Source organism: Anas acuta, chromosome 1 (assembly GCF_963932015.1).
Source record: "Anas acuta chromosome 1, bAnaAcu1.1, whole genome shotgun sequence".
Taxonomy (NCBI): Eukaryota; Metazoa; Chordata; class Aves; order Anseriformes; family Anatidae; genus Anas; species Anas acuta.
Window position 1 is genome coordinate 22,940,451 of NC_088979.1, and position 18,007 is coordinate 22,958,457.

General features: G+C 38.9%; 1 long non-coding RNA gene across 1 annotated transcript; it reads left to right on the top strand.

Annotated features, from left to right (window-relative positions):
* The first annotated feature begins 3,602 nt into the window (after nt 1-3,602).
* Nucleotides 3,603-14,785, top strand: LOC137851500 (uncharacterized). Its single transcript, XR_011093246.1, has 2 exons — nt 3,603-3,710; nt 4,360-14,785. It is a non-coding gene; the product is annotated as an uncharacterized lncRNA (long non-coding RNA).
* Nucleotides 14,786-18,007: the final 3,222 nt, after the last annotated feature.

The window sequence follows — 18,007 nt, forward strand, 5'->3', positions numbered from 1 at the left end:
GCTGTAGTTGCCAGAGATGTTCTTTATTATAAGAACATGGCCAAAAAATTTATGACCACTGCTAGACAGCTGTCATGGTGCTCAGATTTTGGATATGACATTGTAGCATGAGTTTTATTTTCAACCGTGCAAAATGACTGGGTAGCATTCTGCAACAGCAAAGCACATAAATAATTTTGCTGCTTAGAGAGCCTTGTCAATAAAAATAGCAATGATTTGTATAACATCGCTTTTTAATTTGAAGTAAGACCAGCTACACACTTTTAAAATTCCTGGCTCTGATTTAATATATTTCCGCATGCCTCTCTTTCTTCATAAATGAGAAATACAGGATATCTCCCCCAGGAGCTATGGATTGATATTGTATTGATACTAATAAAACCAAGTTTTGTAATAATTTTTAATTAAAACAGCAGAATATATCTTTCTGTCTTTTTTACTGTTGCAACTTCCTCCAGCATTTGTTTTATGATATGAGAGGCAGAAAAATAATCCTCTGGTAGAGTCACGGGATTATTATCAGAAGACATCTTTTCTCTTTGTGTTTCTTATAGTTTCCTTACAGTTCAGAAACAGCTAATCAGTATTTATCAGTGTCACAACTTAGTTGGAGTTCTAAATTATTATTATTATTTCTTTTTTTTTTTTTTTTTTTTCCTCAATTTTTAGACCGGGGCACTGTATTCAGATAAAGTATTGCTTCCCATCCATTTCTACAGGATACCAGTCTGAGGGTACTCTTCTTTGATTTACAAAGTCATTAAATGCTGCAGGGTGCTGGATGGTGTTAAAAATCGTGCTCACATAGCTCTACCAAAAGTGGTTCAAATGGTTATTGTCACCTGGAGGCCATTTCCTCCAGCGCTGAAGACATCAGAACTGATTGTACGAGCACTCCAGGCTTCTGCAGAGCAAAGTGGCCATAAATTAACTCAAATCCTCTTCAGCCTTAGAGGTCAGAAAGCATTGAGATAGAGTGAAAAACTGCCAAAAGGCAAGCTAAATTATGCCCTGCGATTACCTTACGTTTTCTTTACGTTTCACTAAATGGAAAGCACTTCTGAAGTCATGTGGATGGAAAGAGGGAAAAAAAGAGAAGATGCATAGTTGCCATTCAGTAAGTGCAGGGGCAGTTTGGAAACAATCTAGACTCTAAATGCATAAGCTGACTTTGTGTTTGGTGGGGTAGTTTTGATGCATGAAGGCAAAGGCAGGTTGGAAGGTCAGGAGAAGGCTACAGAAAGAGAAATCTGAGGAGGGAATAAAAATCAAGGTTCAGCATGATGAGGAAAAGCATAACTCTGGATAGTAAATGGGCTGGCTTCAGGAATGGTTAGTCCAATATCAAGAATTTAATGTAAATCTAACAGTCTTGGAAAGGTGGTTCAGGAAGTGAGCCAAGCAACTGAACTCAGAGCTTGTTATTCATATTCATTTTGAGTGGCTGTGGCCATTTCTTATTTGCAAGCAGCCAGCTTTCATTGCTCAGCTGCCTTGGAGGAGAGCAATGTGCCCGTCAGGCGTGCCCTTCCCTTGGCACAGGCTCAGGGGCAGCACGAGGGACCCCGAGTGCACGGCTGCTCCTGGTTGCCTTGTCCCCATCTCAGAGGATGTACGGGCATTGCACAGCAGGTCAAGGAGTATATGGCAACCATGGTGCCACAGCACAGACTGAATTCACCACTGGAGAAAAAAATCAATGAGGAGAAAATGAGGACAGCTGCTGAGCCTACTTTCTAGGTTCGGCACAGAGACGCCCACCAACTAATGCCTTTTATGCTGTTAACAGTGTTCCACTCCATAAGCTTTCACAATTAAATTGCAAACCCATCAAGTATCAGTTTATTTGTATAATGCACTCGCTGAGGCACATCGTGCATTTGCTGAGCAGCTGAGGCTTATCTCCCTGCACTCTGCAGGCTCTCTTCATGCCAGCGCATAAGTGATGAGAGGAAGGTTTTCCTGCTGGATCCTCAGCCCAGTGTGCAGGATGCCTCAACACACGAGGCACATCCACATCATTCTATTTATGCTGATAAATCCAGTCCGATGCCTGCGTTTTGTAAGAGCAAAACCTGTCAGTCTTTCTCAGAAAAACCTGCAGCAGAGAACTGTGCCAGTCATTCCCCCAAATGTCGAGCTGCTCCTCTTCTCCTCCTCCTTCCTTTTCAAATCTGGAAATATTGTCTTCTCAGCTGCAAAGGGAGCTCTCTGGTTTGCACATCCTCGCCCTTGAAGGCTGGAAAAGAGGTGTGCTCGATTTGTGATCTCACAGGTGTGCTCTTCCCCTCTCCATGCATTACATACCTATCTCCTCTCCAAGCTCTTCTTAATAAGACATAACCCAAGGCGAAACCCTCCTCCTCTCCTCAGGCCCCACTTCAGCCCATTTGTCCCCATGAATAACTCTCCTGTTAACAACTGAGCATTCCCATTCCCAGTAAGGAACAGAGGCTTGGAGTTTACAACTAAAGGATGAAAACAAGATCTGTTTATGACAACGTGTGACTTGGAGTCCTAACTTAGGGCACGTTCTAATTCCATTTTCCGTTTTCAATCTTGTGCTTATTTTCAGATTCAATTCTAAATTGGTTTTACACTCAATAGTAAAATGTCATCTTGTCATGGAGAAGCATTGTGGTCTCAATTTATGACTGTATATTATAATGCAGTGAGACCAATGTTGCCCTAGTAATGCTTTGACTGACACTGTTACGACAGTAAGAAAGTAAGAAAATAGGGATAATAGTACAATCTATTTGACTACTAGGAATTACTTAGCAGAGTGAGATGCAGACTGCAAATATTAATCATAATCTTATTTCTCTTTCCTTCTTTTCCTCAGTTTTTTACCAGCAATGAGCATCCCTGCAGCCTACCACCAGCTGCCATGGGACCTCTCCCAGTATTTGTGGGAGTAATTGTTAAATTCAGGATGACAGAAAATTGATCACTGTTGAGTCAATGTGTAGGACTTGGGCACCAAAATCCAATTTAAGGAGGTTTCAAGAAACCTGTGATGCTATCCTTTAGCTATTAGTGAAAAGCAATATTTTATTTGTATTTTTTTGCTTTCTATTTGCTTTGCTACGAAGTTTGGTTTCACTCGTCACATTCCCAGCGTTGTGTTTAGCCTTTTATGTTGGCTGATATGCATTTACATATATACACATATATGTTTTATGCATATGCGTGCATAAGTGTGCTTATATATGCATGTTGTTACTTTCCCCACAACTAAGAACAATTTAAAGTGTGCTTATTTGTTGGAATAAAAGATCCAAGAAATGTCTCGAATACTTTTTCTTTAAGAATTCTTTTTTTACATAGTTTGTTTATACTCCCTTGCAAACAAAATTTAAAATCTACCATTTCAAATCTTAATGGCAAAATGTCAATTTTTACTTCATTTTTGAATCAGTTAAGTTATATTCAAATACCAATTTTAAAATACTGTTTTCTACATCTTCTATAGCATTTCAATATCTTTATACTTACATCAACGTGGTCAGAATTAAAGAAGTAATCATTAAACAAAATGAAGCCTGATGAAAAGTGATGAAGTAATTCTTTTAAAAAAGCTTTCATTGTACTTTTAGCAATATTTTTTATTGCACTAAATTGAAACTAGGCTTCATTGTTTTCCAGAATTTGAGAGGATAGTGCATAAGGCTCTGAACATTAGATGGAGTCAAGATACTATTGCAAAGGTAAGCATTGAAGTTTCAATACTAAATACTACCAAAATCTTATTTAAATGAAGAGAGCTCACAAATCCCAGGTAGAATGGAACTTTTAGGAAAGCAAAAAACAAATGGAAGATTGTCAGTGAGTGTCCTCAAGACATCGTTTTGCAGATTACATGTGTGAAGAGGACCTACACTGTGGGCTTCTCTCCAGTATAATCTACTCTCCTATTACCAGCACAGCTACTTAAACAGTACTGGTGGAAAAATATTTATCAGAAAAATGTAGTTTTGATACAGTGAAAGCATTTCTGCAGAAGTAATTTAATGTGAAAAAAAAAAGGGGGGAGGGGAAAGAAATATAATAATTTGCCCTACTTTTGTTCAAAATGCAATATCAATTTTTGTCTTTAGTGTTAATTTATCTGTACATATTATATACTTACATAGTTAAATATAATTTTAAGTACATTGTGTTTGATATTATAGACATGTATTTATCTATAAATATTATGTACTTCTGTGCTTATATATTAAGTACATTGTGTTTAATATTATATAAGATGTTACTATTTTGATCCAACTTTTTCAAAGTGTAAGGTTTTCATGTTACAAAAACAAATGCTACGCCCAAATGAAAATGTTTTTGAATTTTCTTTCTGTGGAAACATAGACATTTCAACTTTGCATCCAGACATAGAAGAAAACCATCTAAAACCTTCCAAGAAGAAAACTGGAATTTTATGTGGAAGACAATTTTTCCAGTAATTTTCCAGTTCTTCTAGTAAGCTTCTGCAAGGTGATGGAGCCCAAGTCTACATTTGTCAGCTATTGTTAGCAAAGCCTTCAGGACCAGCATGTTGAAAAGATCTTTTGAAGATAAAAGCTTGCAACACAATGAGGATGTCCTGCTGCCTAACTATGTGCATTTCCAAAGAGAAGAAAAGTCATGTGCGACTCGTGACACTTACTCTACAAAGAAGCTTTTCATTGAGGATCATGGGTAGAATTTGACAATAACTGCCTTTTCTAACTGCATTTTCTTTGAGATAGAAAGTCTGACTTGGTTCATCTCACTCCATACAAGTAAAAGGTATTGTTATCGACAAGATGAATAACAAAAAACTTTGATTCCAGGTTCAAACTATACTAATAAAACCACTAGGAGCTATTTTTGAAGTGTTATTGCCACAACAGTGAATCCTTGATTTTTGCAATAATGTAGTGATTTAGGACATTTCTTGCAAACCAAGAAATCTTGTTGAAATGAAAGTAATTGGCTATACCTAGTTTCAAACATGCTATTCTTCCATAACTCATTCCACAGCTGAATTTTAGTGAAAAATTAGGAGTTACAACTTTCTGGGAGTTAAGTCCTTAGCTGGTATGCCCCATCACTCCTTCTTTGAAGTTATCCTTATTTTTTTTATTAATTTAAAGAAAGATAATTACAATTTACTATGTATTAGACCATAGACTGAAAACATCATGTATGAACTTTAGTGTGTAAGGCAGTCAGCAGCATTTATCTACTTACACCATTTTTTTTTCCTTTTCAATGTTGACAAAGCAAAATTGCTGCTGAGCTTTACTCAAGTAAAGCTATTATCATACATACCCAGGAGAATGTTTAAAATCACTTGTATTACATGTAAGGTTAATGAACAAAAATGGACCTTTACCTGAATCAGGAATGGACTGAGTAGCAAGGAGTAGCTGGTTTGTGCATGCATGAAGCTTTGAGGGAGCCAGGTGTGGGCATTGAATAGAGATGACAAGGGTCAGGGAGGAGGATGGACAAGGTGGCTATGAAATGGTGACATTGCAGCAGCCAGGAAACTCTTAGAGATTTTACACATAAAATTCAGAAAGGAAATAGACAGAAAGGCCAACCAACTAATTGCTCAGTATATTGCTGGAATTCTTTGCTGCACAAGCCTCTTGTATCCTTTCTTAACTAGAGCATTGCACTGTGCATTTATGCCACTTATTTTAAGCATTTCATTGAGGCATCAGGGCTGAGTTTGGCATCAGGGAAGGCATCCTGGGAGTTTTTTTATGCTCCCTGTGGCTTGGGTTGGCTTTTGGAGATACCTTCCATTGGCATTTTATTGAACCGTCTTCTTCAACTTGGTGTGTTTGGTACTGAGCTCTTACAGCTAGCTCAGTTAGCTGTTAAAAGTAGTATAAAAATCTATTGACAGAAAGTCACTATTGCAAGTAGCTAGAATTTCTCAGTCCAAACCCACTGAGTAATAGAGCAAAGGTCTCCCTACCCCTGCCCTCAGTGACTGCCGAGACGTGTCAATACCAGGCTGCATCTCTCCGACATCCAATGGTGAGATGGGGTTTTTCAGCAGCAGTCACTGCAGCTCCTAACAAATATTCAATTTTAATCACGTTGTCTCAAATCTGGAGCTTTTGTGTCTCAGCCACCAGACAAATAATCTTTTCTACAGACTTTACTCTCACCTCAGCTGTGTGTCTGATCATCAATAGGCAATTACTGTGTCAGCAGCTGTGTTAGCTCGGTGGCAGAGACAAGTAGATGAATTTGTACCTTGTCAAAGTGGATTTCTCCAATTCTGCTGGAAAAGTTTCCCTTCTCTGGCACACAGTGAGCCCTGCAGGGTGCAGGCAAACCAGATCTCACCTCCCTGCCTGTACAGAGCAGCCACATCTCGGGCAGAAGAGAAGATGGGGTTGAGACATCTTTCCAGTGGGGCTGAGACTCTGTTGGTGTCAGCAGAGATTGGCACTTGCTTGACCAATATGAAAGCTTCACAGCCTGTTGGTTTGATATTATCTGCTGTGCCAACCACTTCCAGCAGCTTGCCAGTGACAGACTGGTATTTATAGGTACATCCCAGCCTGGGAATCAGTCTGCCACCTGGACCTGTAACACAGGTATCTGCTCTTTCTTCCTAGCAGATATGTCACTAGTTTCATTGAGGTTTGTCAGCTTTCTACACTAAATGCTTTAAAATGCTTGTGAGTTAAATTTATTAAATTTATTACACCTATTACAATAGCACATGGTTCTTTTGAACCTCCTTTAAAATAACCTCAGGTTTTCATGGCCTTTTGGTATTAAAGTCCCTTCCAGCTATGTTTTAGATATTTTTCTCAGATTGTTTTTGCTTGTTTTCCTTTCTAAATTAAAATTGATTTATAGAGTGAAAACAACAGTAAAAAGGTTTGGCCAGTTGCTACAGTATGTTGTCACCAGCTCAGGGTGTGCTTCTGGGGAAAACATCCTTGTTTGTCTCGACTCCACCAACAGCAAGAACCAGATCTCTCCTCACTGTGATTGTAGCATGGTCACATGTAAACCCACTGTAGAGACACACAAATTTAGGTGGTTTACACTACAGCTGAATCCCAGACCAACTGGTTTAGGGGAAACCAGAAATATCGGTGAGCTACCGTCTTTGTCTAAGATTGTACATAAAAGCTGGTAACGTCAAAGGATGCTCCCAGGTTACAGAAATCACAGGCTTTCTGAAGAATGGGTGAGAAAAGTAAAAGCTTATATTTACATACTTTGCCTAGCCTTTGCTATATAAATATAAATAATATAAATATAAATACAAATTATATATATATAATATATATATTTTAAGTGTTTTAAGCTAGTCCTTAGTCCATCTGCTCAACAAAGAAGGAAAAGGGAGAGAGTGAGATTAGCATCTCCAGAAAACAATAAATCCCATCCTAGACATATCGGTGTTACAGATTTATGGACAGAATTGATGGACTGCAGAGGGAACCTAGTTAACAAGCTGTGAGTCCCATCGAAATGGGTACTGCTTCTTCCCACCAGATGTGGTAAGCTGCATGAGCTGCCAGATTATTATTATTTCTGGAGGCAGATGTTGGAGCAAAATATGGAATTCTTCTGAACATAATAAGGTTCACTGAATGCTATAAAGCTATCTAATTATGAAATCCTTCCACTGAAGAAGAACCAACATTTTTAGTACATTAGATTAGAGTCTCCAAACACCTTGTCAAGGTCTTATGATAGTCAAATATGAGAAACAGAGTGCATGAAGTGTGCAGCCGAGGAACACTGTATTCTGTGCTAAAAGATTAGTTTTAAAATCAGTAGATCCAAGTAGTTGTCTACTACATTTTAGTAGGTTTTCCTGCCTATTTATGAATGGATTTTATGATAACACCTCAGCATGTTATTTGAAAACCATACAGCCTGTTTCCAACTACAGCATCTGAAATAATTTTGCCTGTGGTACACTCTGTAAGGAGTATGTGTGACCTGGAGAGGAAGGGGGAAAATAAATTGTGTTTTTTGTTTGTTTGTTTGTTTTGTTTTGTTTTTGTTTTATCAGAACATTTATTAAAAAATGTTTTCTGTTGAAGATCTTGTGGGAGTTGTCCCTGAGGAAGACTAAACATTTAGTGTTAGGATGAACAGCATACATAAAACTAAGGAAGAACCCAATGTCCTTGTCCATAAAATGACTTATTTTTACTATTCTAGAAATAAGAGATATCTACACTTGAACTAGACTGAGAAGGGAAGAGTTGTTTACTTATCTGAACAGTCAGATCTCTCTGATACATGAGTGATGATGGATAGAAAGTGAGAAGCACAGACATTAATCGAAACTATTTAGAGCTGCGGGAAACCTCATAGAAGTAGAAATGATTGCTACTGCCACCTGTCACTTCCATTCCTTCAAATCAGGCTTGTGTAGAAACAGTTGTCAAAGATTTAAGCATGTATGGGAAATCTAAAACTGACTGAGGTAAATAAAATATCTAATTCTGTTTATTATTGAAATTGCCAGCTGGGAAATTGGCCATAATCATTTGGAACTGCTACAAATTTGTTGCAAATTATAAGAGTGAAGTGGGAGGTAATTGAAGCACAGATTCAGATGGAGGAAAGAAATGTGAATAGCATTTCTAACTCAATTTGTGCTAGAGCATCACCCAGGCACAGACTGGCCAATACAAGAGGAACTAGCTTATGTTTAGCTTCAGCAGAAACCACGGGGAACAGGCATTTTCTCATATCCAATTACAAGTTCTTCAGCAACCTTCTCATTTGGTGCTCATCACCTGATAATCTCTCTACAGTGTGTTTTCCTTCTGGGATAAGCCTTGGTTGTGTTGAGACTATCTTCACCACTCTTACAGTAATGCCTCAAAATAAATACTTCCACCTTTGGGGAGGATTTGTGATGTTTCATATGAAAGGAGAATCAGTCCCAGTGAAATCACTTCCTCGTGGAGTAAGGCTGCCCAACATGCCTTTGAGTGCCTGTTAGTATATAGACTTGTATGTGAAGTGGGTAACTCAGACCCCCCTTACCCTCCAATATTTAGATTTTTGGGGACTTTGTGGAGAACAGGTACTTGGTGGTGGCTGAATCTTGGCAGCAATAAGAACCAGATCTGCACATTGCAAGTCCTGCTGGAGGACAGCCTTCTTGGTGCCACCAACCTGATCCCTACACAGCCTCCCTACTCAGGCTCCCTTTCCCTCTGTCCCTATTTGCCCCTGAGTCCAAGCCACCACCTTCATCTAATAGTGACTTCTCTGCACTTGGTGCTGCAGGCAGGTAGTTGATCCCTGTAGCATCCAGATCTCTCCTTGCAGGGGAGGGAGGTGGCTCAGGTAACATCATCCCTAGGGCTGCCCAGTGGACCATGCCACTTTAATTTCATCATTTAATTACCTACTAAATACCATGTAAGTAATTCCTGGACCACAGATCCAGGGCATGCAACAAAGAGGTATACCACTTGCTGCCAGCATGAGTCATGGGTGTTTGTATGGGACGCTGGTGGTGGAGGTAACCCCTCCTCTGGCTGGATGTGACTGTAGGACTTTCTGCTGCCCTGATGCTTTTACAAGGTGTAAGGGGACTGGATGCATTTGAAGATATCATGGGGCAGTCCTATAAGGAAAACTATACAGCTTTTTCCTCTTGATTTATTGTGTGAGTAGGATACTTCAGACCAAACACCATGGGCAAACTCTTATAATCTAAAAAGGCATTTTCTGTGGATATTTTGAACTGATGTTGAAGTTGAGTGACTCAAAAAGATTTCTGCTATTAATTTTTTATGTAAGTACACCTACAGAAAATGAACTCAGTCACAGCACATTTATTTAATAAAAAAATTCCTGGAAAGATGCTGTGGTATTCAGCCATTAAATATTTCTGAAGCTTGAAAGGGGCTGTAATGGGAAGAGTGACATCAAAGAGATTAACAGTCCCCACAGAAAGAGGCTGGAAAATACAGTTGAGAGATCTCAAATTCTTTGCTTGGAAAAACGTTATTCATATTTTCTTCCTTTTCTGGAAGAACATCATATGATCTCATGATGTGATGAAGCTAATCACTTTATTGATAGGGATTTTTATTCTGTTTGGTTGCTCTTTGCTAGTCCCACTGTTTCTGGGAACAATATGGATACCTGCAGTCAAGAAAGTGGCATTTGTAGCAGTAAAGAATAAATTATCTTAGACTGATGTTGGTCTCTGCTTTATCAGCCGAACCTATTCCTCATGTGTGTGTTGGAAAATGACTGTAATTTTCATTATACTCCTACCTGTCATAAATTTATGTCATCTCGTAACAGAATTACAAGTTTCTGCTCTCCCAGCTATCTGGCAGTCTAGCTCTGATTTGGATACTAGAAAAGTCTAGCTGACTAGAAAAATCTAAAATAATAATTAAACTTTGCCTCACTTTTTCCTTATTTAATTTTAATTTCCACATTTGCCTATATTTTACTTCTTATTCTAATTATTTTCTTAAGCATGAAAGCTTTCTTCTGATCGTCATCAGTTGAGGATTAAACTGTTCACAAACCACTGCTTGTCCATACTTCAGTGGCAATCCCCTCAGTAATTATTTGTAGGATTTACAGCCCTACCTGCTATGTGCAGTTCACTCTTTGCTTTGTTCCCGCTGGTGATGTGGTGCTCCTCCCAGGCATCTGTGGCTTCCCTGGAAACGCCTCTCAGGGAAACCTGCTGCAAACCTGCATGCTGGTGTCCAAGTCTGGCTGTAAAAGTGTTACTGGCACAGTCAATAATGCAGATCAGAAAGGGGCAGGAAGGGACAAAAAGGGAGAGAGGACTCCCTGTGGTGCTTTCTCCAGCTATCAGAAAGTTCTAGATGTCAGGGAACCCCCTGGCCTCCCTCCCTACATTGAGTTGTGGCCTTGGTCAATGCCCCATGGCAGGACATGCTGTAAAAGTTTTTGGTTTTGGAGGAACTCAATGCTTGTTTAATGATTTACATGCAGTTTACAATTATTTGAAGCTCTGCAGACCCCCTGACACTTCATCAATATATCTTCAGCATGGAAATGTGAATGCATAGAAGGGTGGATTCACCAGTCCAGAGGACAATGTACAACTTAATGTTCCTGATTTGCCCATGTATTTACAGCACCTGGGCTGACTGGATATTTGTACGGCAATTTTTTTAATATTACTGTCACTTACTAGCTTCTTCAAATGATCCCATATCACAGAAACCTTATACAATATGAGTGAAGAATGCACATCTAATACTTGGTTAGTCTTGAAAGGCATCCAAATATAACTGGAAAATAGTTTAACTTTTATCTGTTTTATACTTGTTCGTTCCACACAATCTCTAATAGAGATTGAGGTTCTCATAGTTGTTTTCCATTGCTCTTCTTTTTGCACAATGAATCAATATTATCGTAATGTCAGTTTACAGCAGCTCTGAACAGCGTGTGCATTGGAAAGCAAAGAAAAATGGCAGAATTACTATTCCTCGTGTTCTGCATGATACAGCTGCAAGTCCAATTGAAAAGCTAAAATTGGAAATGTGATGCAAAAACTTCTGCAAGTTGCATAATAAAATCAGACTGGAAATAGTAATTGAGAAGATGGGAGCAACTACTGACTTTTGCAGGGAAAAAAAGAAAAAAAAAAAAGCCTTTCGTATTCAAAAATGTGCAGTTGTGCAGATTTCACATCCTGGACCCCACACATCAGGATGGGGTGTGGAATTGAAACTTTGCCCTTCCATCATGAAGCACTGTACTCTGCAGGTGACCTAGCCCTGGCACAGGCTGCCCAGAGAGGCTGTGGGGTCTCCTCCTTGGGGAGCTCCAAAAGCCGCCTGGACGTGGGCCTGGGCAGCCTGCTCTGGGTGTCCCTGCTTGGGCAGGGGGGCACCAGGGGCCTCCAGGGGGCCCTGCCAGCCCCAACCATTCAGTGATCCTGTGATTTCTTTGCAACTTGAGACCTATTTTACTGTCTGGAGTCCAGAAGGGGAATTACACCTCAGAGAGATGTTGCATCCAAGGCATCCAGCCTACCCAGTTCAATGATCAATCTCCCTGGCACATTCACAGTCCATTACAGATGGAGGAGTTACGTTTCTCATGCTGGGGTCTTAAGTTTGTCAAAACTGGCTTGGAAGAAGTTGGCACAAATTTTTATTTAAATTTGCTAGATTCTTTGATTAAAGGGACAGGGACCCCCTGCAAGCCACCCAGCAGAGACAGAGCCCACACTTCAGCTGCTCCCCAAGGGAACAATTCAGCTGTTATCCTTGGTGGAAAACTGCCAGCAGGAAACTCTCTCCCACAAAGCCATGCAAAATAAAGGAAGTTAATGCCTAGAGGGGAGGTCTTGCTGTTGGATGCAGGGCAAGAATAATTTGAGTAGTATTTAAAACTTAATAACTTTTTTTTTTTTTTTGCAGAGATTGTGATAATTCATGAAATTTATGATTTGGCCATGGACCAAATGTGGGGAAAGGAAGGGATCAAACTGGATATGAGAGGAAAACACATGAGAAAATGGTGGGAGAAAGGAGGTTAAAGGAGCTGGTGACACGTTAACAAGGCTGCTGTTCCATATGTCTCTCTAGCTGGCCAGAGCTGGGGTGCAGCAGGTACAGTCAGCCAGCAGCAACAGGATAAAACCCCTGGGTCCTCAAGTTTGCTGGATCCTCTACTAAAATCCCAAAGCCAGAATCTAGATATATATATATGAACATTTACTATGCATTACAATTTTTCATTAATTAGATATCGAAGCAACAAACATAAATTCAGAAAGCTTCTATCATCAAAGGCAGTGCTGGAGGACACCTTATTTCGTGTGATATGTTAGTCTACAGCACTTCATGTGCTAGAACTATATTTAAGCATATCATACTGAGATTAGTTATTAAATAGTCATTAGCTTCACTTTTGAACATAACACCTTGATGTTTGCCTATTTATCACTTCAGTTTGGAGTCTGCAAAAGAGGCAAAATAAAAATTGCATGATAGTTTGATGTAGTTTTCACCATCCCAAGAAAGCCGTAGCTTGACTAAATGCTTGCAAAATCATATATTCTGTTTGTAACGCATTGTCAGAGTTGGATACTCCGCAATTCCCCAACACCACCAACATTATCCTTTAATGTTCAAAGCCACCTGCAAAGTCTCTGTAAAACTGAAGCATATTCAGCAGCCTGATGTGCCTAGAGAGAGGAAATAACATATTATTTTTTTTTTTCTGGTTTTGTTTTGGTTTTGTTTCGTTTTTTAAATAAAGTGAGTTAATTCACACTTCACACTCTATGCAGCAGACATACATTACACACAAAACCAGGGCACTGAGCTTATGGAATGTCCTTTCCTGATAATATACTGTTATTATCTCTCTTTGCCAGGATGTTTTTTTGCAATTTTGAGGTGAAAATTACTTTCTGTTTTCTGACAGATTTAAATACCACTTTGGCTCTAAGTCTTTCAATATCTGAAGTTGTTTTTAAAAGTGTGTGGATGCTATTCATCACTTCCTTTAACACACCACGCTTTTAGACAGTACCGTCTACAGTTTTCATCAATAAGAGGGGACCTTGCATCATGACTCTGTCGTGTTTCCAATTACTTCATCTTATCTATCAAGAGTATGATTGCCCTAATTTTAAATTTGTGCAAATAATATTAATAATTGTAGACTTTAAGGTAGAAACTAAAGGACCACGTAGCATTTTGTTTGATTGCTGTTACTTTGAACCATCATCTAAGCAACGCCCCTTTGATTAGGATGTGCCTAATAGCGTGATGTGCCACAGGATTATGGGAGCACCCAGGAAAACCTGCTGTTGTGGTCACGTATAAGTCCTTGGTTCTGATCCTTCTTAGCCACATATATATTATTCATATATTCTGTTGTGAGTTTGTTAATATTTGTCAAATTATCACTAACTTTGTTAAAGGTGGCAGAATCCCCTGGTGTTAGTACACCAAATGCTGTAAGTATGAGATAAGAAATATTGAGAATGTGTTGCAAACAACTCAGCATTCAGAAAGCTTTTTCAGCAAACACCTGAGCTTATCATGAAAACAAGACAAGCATGTACAATATTTCTTCCTAATAGGCTCCCACCTTCCAATTGTTTTCATCTCCAAGCACCTCCTTAGGCTGATGGTTTCTGTGTAGTTAGGAATCTTCTGGCTTTCCTTCCATGAAATTGTCTGTTCTCTTTGAACCGATATGACCTGCTGTTTTCCTCAGCAACCTGAAGCAAGGATTTACTGCATTTTTTAATAAAAAAAAATTCCCTGCATGACTGTCACCTAATCACAGCCGAGAAACAGGCAGCTTTTCCAGTTACTGTCATCCAGAAAGTCAAAAAATCTCTCACTAGAGCATCATATGCGATTTCTGAAGTATTGCCACTCTGCTGGTGATTGTGCGCTAAAAACCATGCCATTTCTGGAAATCCTTGCAAATTTGCAGTTTCACCAACACTTCAAGAAAAGCTGAGGATTTTATAAATAGTTTGCTACTTCTTTTTTGACTATACATCATCTTCCAGTGCTCTGGAGGGCATTCCTTCACCACATGCTGCCTCTCAGCATAAGGGAATGCTCAAAGTGTGTATTTAGCTTGAAGAAGCAAAAATACACAACACATCCTGCTCAAGCATGTTGCCACTTTGGTTTGTAATTTTTTTTGTGTTTCTATATTTTTGCAGTATCCATGTGACTTGCAGACACGTGCTAAATCTGGGTTTTCTTTACCAGCCAAAGCATCACTACAATATCTGTAAAAATAAACTTGTTAAAATTCATCTTTCATGCAATCTACTTCTTTTGTTTTTACCAAACCGCAAATTCCTTGTGCAAAATTGCCTTTTGCAGGTCCAATCTGACAAACGAGCAATGCACTACACTGCCAACCACATCGTCCCCATCCTTGACATGAACTTGTCTCCTCTTGGCTGATTTCAGAGGACAATTTGTAAGACAACCGACACTTTTCAGAAAATAAATGTTTAGAAAAAAAGAACGACTACATCTGCTTATGCCCAAATATCAGACTTCTTTCTCAGCAGCAGTCCTCTGTTTCCAGGACCATGCTGTCCTATGGACTGTCCCAAGGCTAGAGACCTTACAGCTTTAAAGCTCCTAGTCACCTTTCCAGAACACGGGCAACCCAGGAATCCATCTGGCCTGGACACCTGGAAGCCCCATTTTCCTCAGCTAATCAGTGTCAGACTCATGTGCAAAATACAGATGGAAAAGCCAGCACGGCTTGCTCATTCACTGCTACTTGATAGGAGCAGCAACATAACCAAAAATAACAAAGAAGTCAAATGTAATCAGTGTCTTCCAGAAGTCCTTGCAGGATATTTTGTCTCAAAAAAACAAACCACTATAACTTGGTATTTCCAGGAAAAGATATTGCACCATCTCATTTCTTTTATGATATTTTTGGGAAAAGGGGTTTAGGATTAGTCACAAATTGGAAAATGACTGCAAAATCGTCTGGAAAGTGCCAATAAACTAGCAGAAGTTAGTTCTTTTCCTGGACAGCTGTGTTGTGTGTGTAATTTCAGTTGCCTGCAGTACTGACATGTATATCTAAGTCACTATCCTGTACAGCCAGCAGTGGAAAATGAGCACTTGTGGCCATAATTTATCTGTTTTATGTTGGATGCCCCCTTAAGGACAATAAGAACTGTGCTCTGGGTGTGCCTGTTTCTTTTCACTGAACATGAAGGCAGCCAGGGATGACCTGCTTAAGGGCAGATGTGCACATTTAGTTAGGTGAGTTCTACTATTATTTCTCACATTTAGCCCATGAACTGACCTTAATATCTTATGGCAGTCGTTCCCAAAAAAAAAGGACCATGGCACATCACAGTGCCTCTGGATCTTATTGAAATCTTTGCCATGAACACAAAGCAGGAGCAGCAAGGTGTGCTGTCATGTATGAGATAGCATCTAAGTGCGCTACTGTCCATTTATTTGGGGAGTAATACCAAGCTTTTTGGGAGAATAGCCAGAAAAACTTCTTTCACATTTCTCCAGCACCTTGCTTCTTTGTTATCTGCATTACCACAAATCCACAGAAGGCTCGTTACAGAACAACACACAATAAGGACAAAAGATATTATCCAAAATAGCACAGCGAGGAGCAACGATGAGAACGAAGCAGAGACGATGGTTTAAAACTGATGTTCCACTGATGCAAAATTGGCAGGGCAAGTTGAGCTAAGGAGGGCAGCTGGGAGCTGCTTCTAGCAACCCAAACATTCACCTCCCTTCTCAACCCTCTCCCTCTTACCCTCATTACTCTTGATGCGTCCAGAGGAACAGCCCAATCCACCCATGCTTACGTGGCTGCCCTCACTGCCAGTGCCCCATAAAGTGGGGTTCCATACGACTTCGTAGAGATTCATTTTCTTTGCATCTAATGCACGCAACAGAGGGGGCAGAGCATTAGTGCAATGGGTTCACATTATTGAAGTGATAGCGATGCTAAAATGATTTAATGTTTGAGAAGTACATAACAGGTTGCAAAATGTGCCAATTCAATAGCAATAGATCTTAAATGTGTATTTAAAATGAAGTGCTTTTGAGGGTCACAGCACATGCTAAAAGGCTTTAAAAGGGATGTTTAAAAGGCTTTTGAATTGGTGTTTTAACGATAAGCACTTTCATTTAATTTAGATTTGGGCTTGGACCAAAAACCCAGCATCCAATTTTTCATGCCTTAAATTTGAATCTGGAGTTCAATGGCCACGTATATCAGCTAGGAGTCCAGCCCAATGAAAGATAACTTTGGCTAAATTGCAGTGAGCTATTTCTTTTTAATAAGTCTTAAGTTAATTGAAATAATGGTTTTTGGTGGTGGTGGTGATGGTGGTTTTTTGTTGTTGTTGTTGTTGTTTGTTTGTTGTTGTTTGTTTGTTTGTTTGGTTTAACTGTATAACTAAGTACTCTTAAGCACAGACCATTGTGACTGTATTTATTTAGCTATCTTACCTGGAATGCAAATTCACCATTGAACCATATCACAGAATAAGAAAGAGTTTCTTAAGTCCATAATGTTATACAAACTTAAGGAGTTACTCCAGATTTTATGTGCTTCATGTGCTTTATGTTGATTTTTCCTTCAGTCTCAGACAATTCAGGAGTGATAGATCTTCTGATAATGTTAATGGCAGACTGCATTATATAATGGCTATTTTTGAAATCTTGTCTCTTAAAATGTCATAAAACCAGTAGGTAGTCAGGGGTAGTCAGAACTTGCTAATGACAAGCATTGAGAAAATAGCCCATATATTATTCACCTAGAAACTGACTGTGATTTCTGCTAACTTATTTTCTATTCTGTACTATTATAAGATAGCAGATCTGACAATGGCATGTCAGTGAAATCTCTGTGTTACATAATCTGTTCAGTAGTTTAATGATTTACTGGTTGGTTAATGTAAAGGTATTGCCTCAGCTCTGCCTGGATCACCAGAATACTTAGATTTGCACAGTGATTAATATAAATAACAAACACTTTTTCTGTTGACTATTTCTATTAGCTATAACTACTAAATAGCCTCCTCTGCCCCCTATCATTTCTGAAACATTCAGATAAACATAAATAATCTCACAATATTTGCAAGTAAAAAGAAGAAACTAATCATAATATCCAAATAAATATATATATCCAAATAAATATATCTAAATATCAAGATATATATATAAATATCCAAATAAATATAAATATTCAAATACACTTTGGCATTCAAACCCTATATTTTTATTCCTTTTTGTATAACTGATTTGTTATAGTGCTAACTGATTTCAAAAACCTAGTAAAAATTGTACATTAAAGACTTCCTGTAGGAAGGGGGGAACTCACTGACATTTTCTATTAGAAAGAGTATGCATTCATTAGATATTTCTAACAGGAAAATCCAAATGACTTCTTGTCAATGCAAATCTTGCTCTCCACCTTAGGTACTTCAAAATCGCTTGGTCACAATCCTGTTTCTGCCTTTATTCAATTT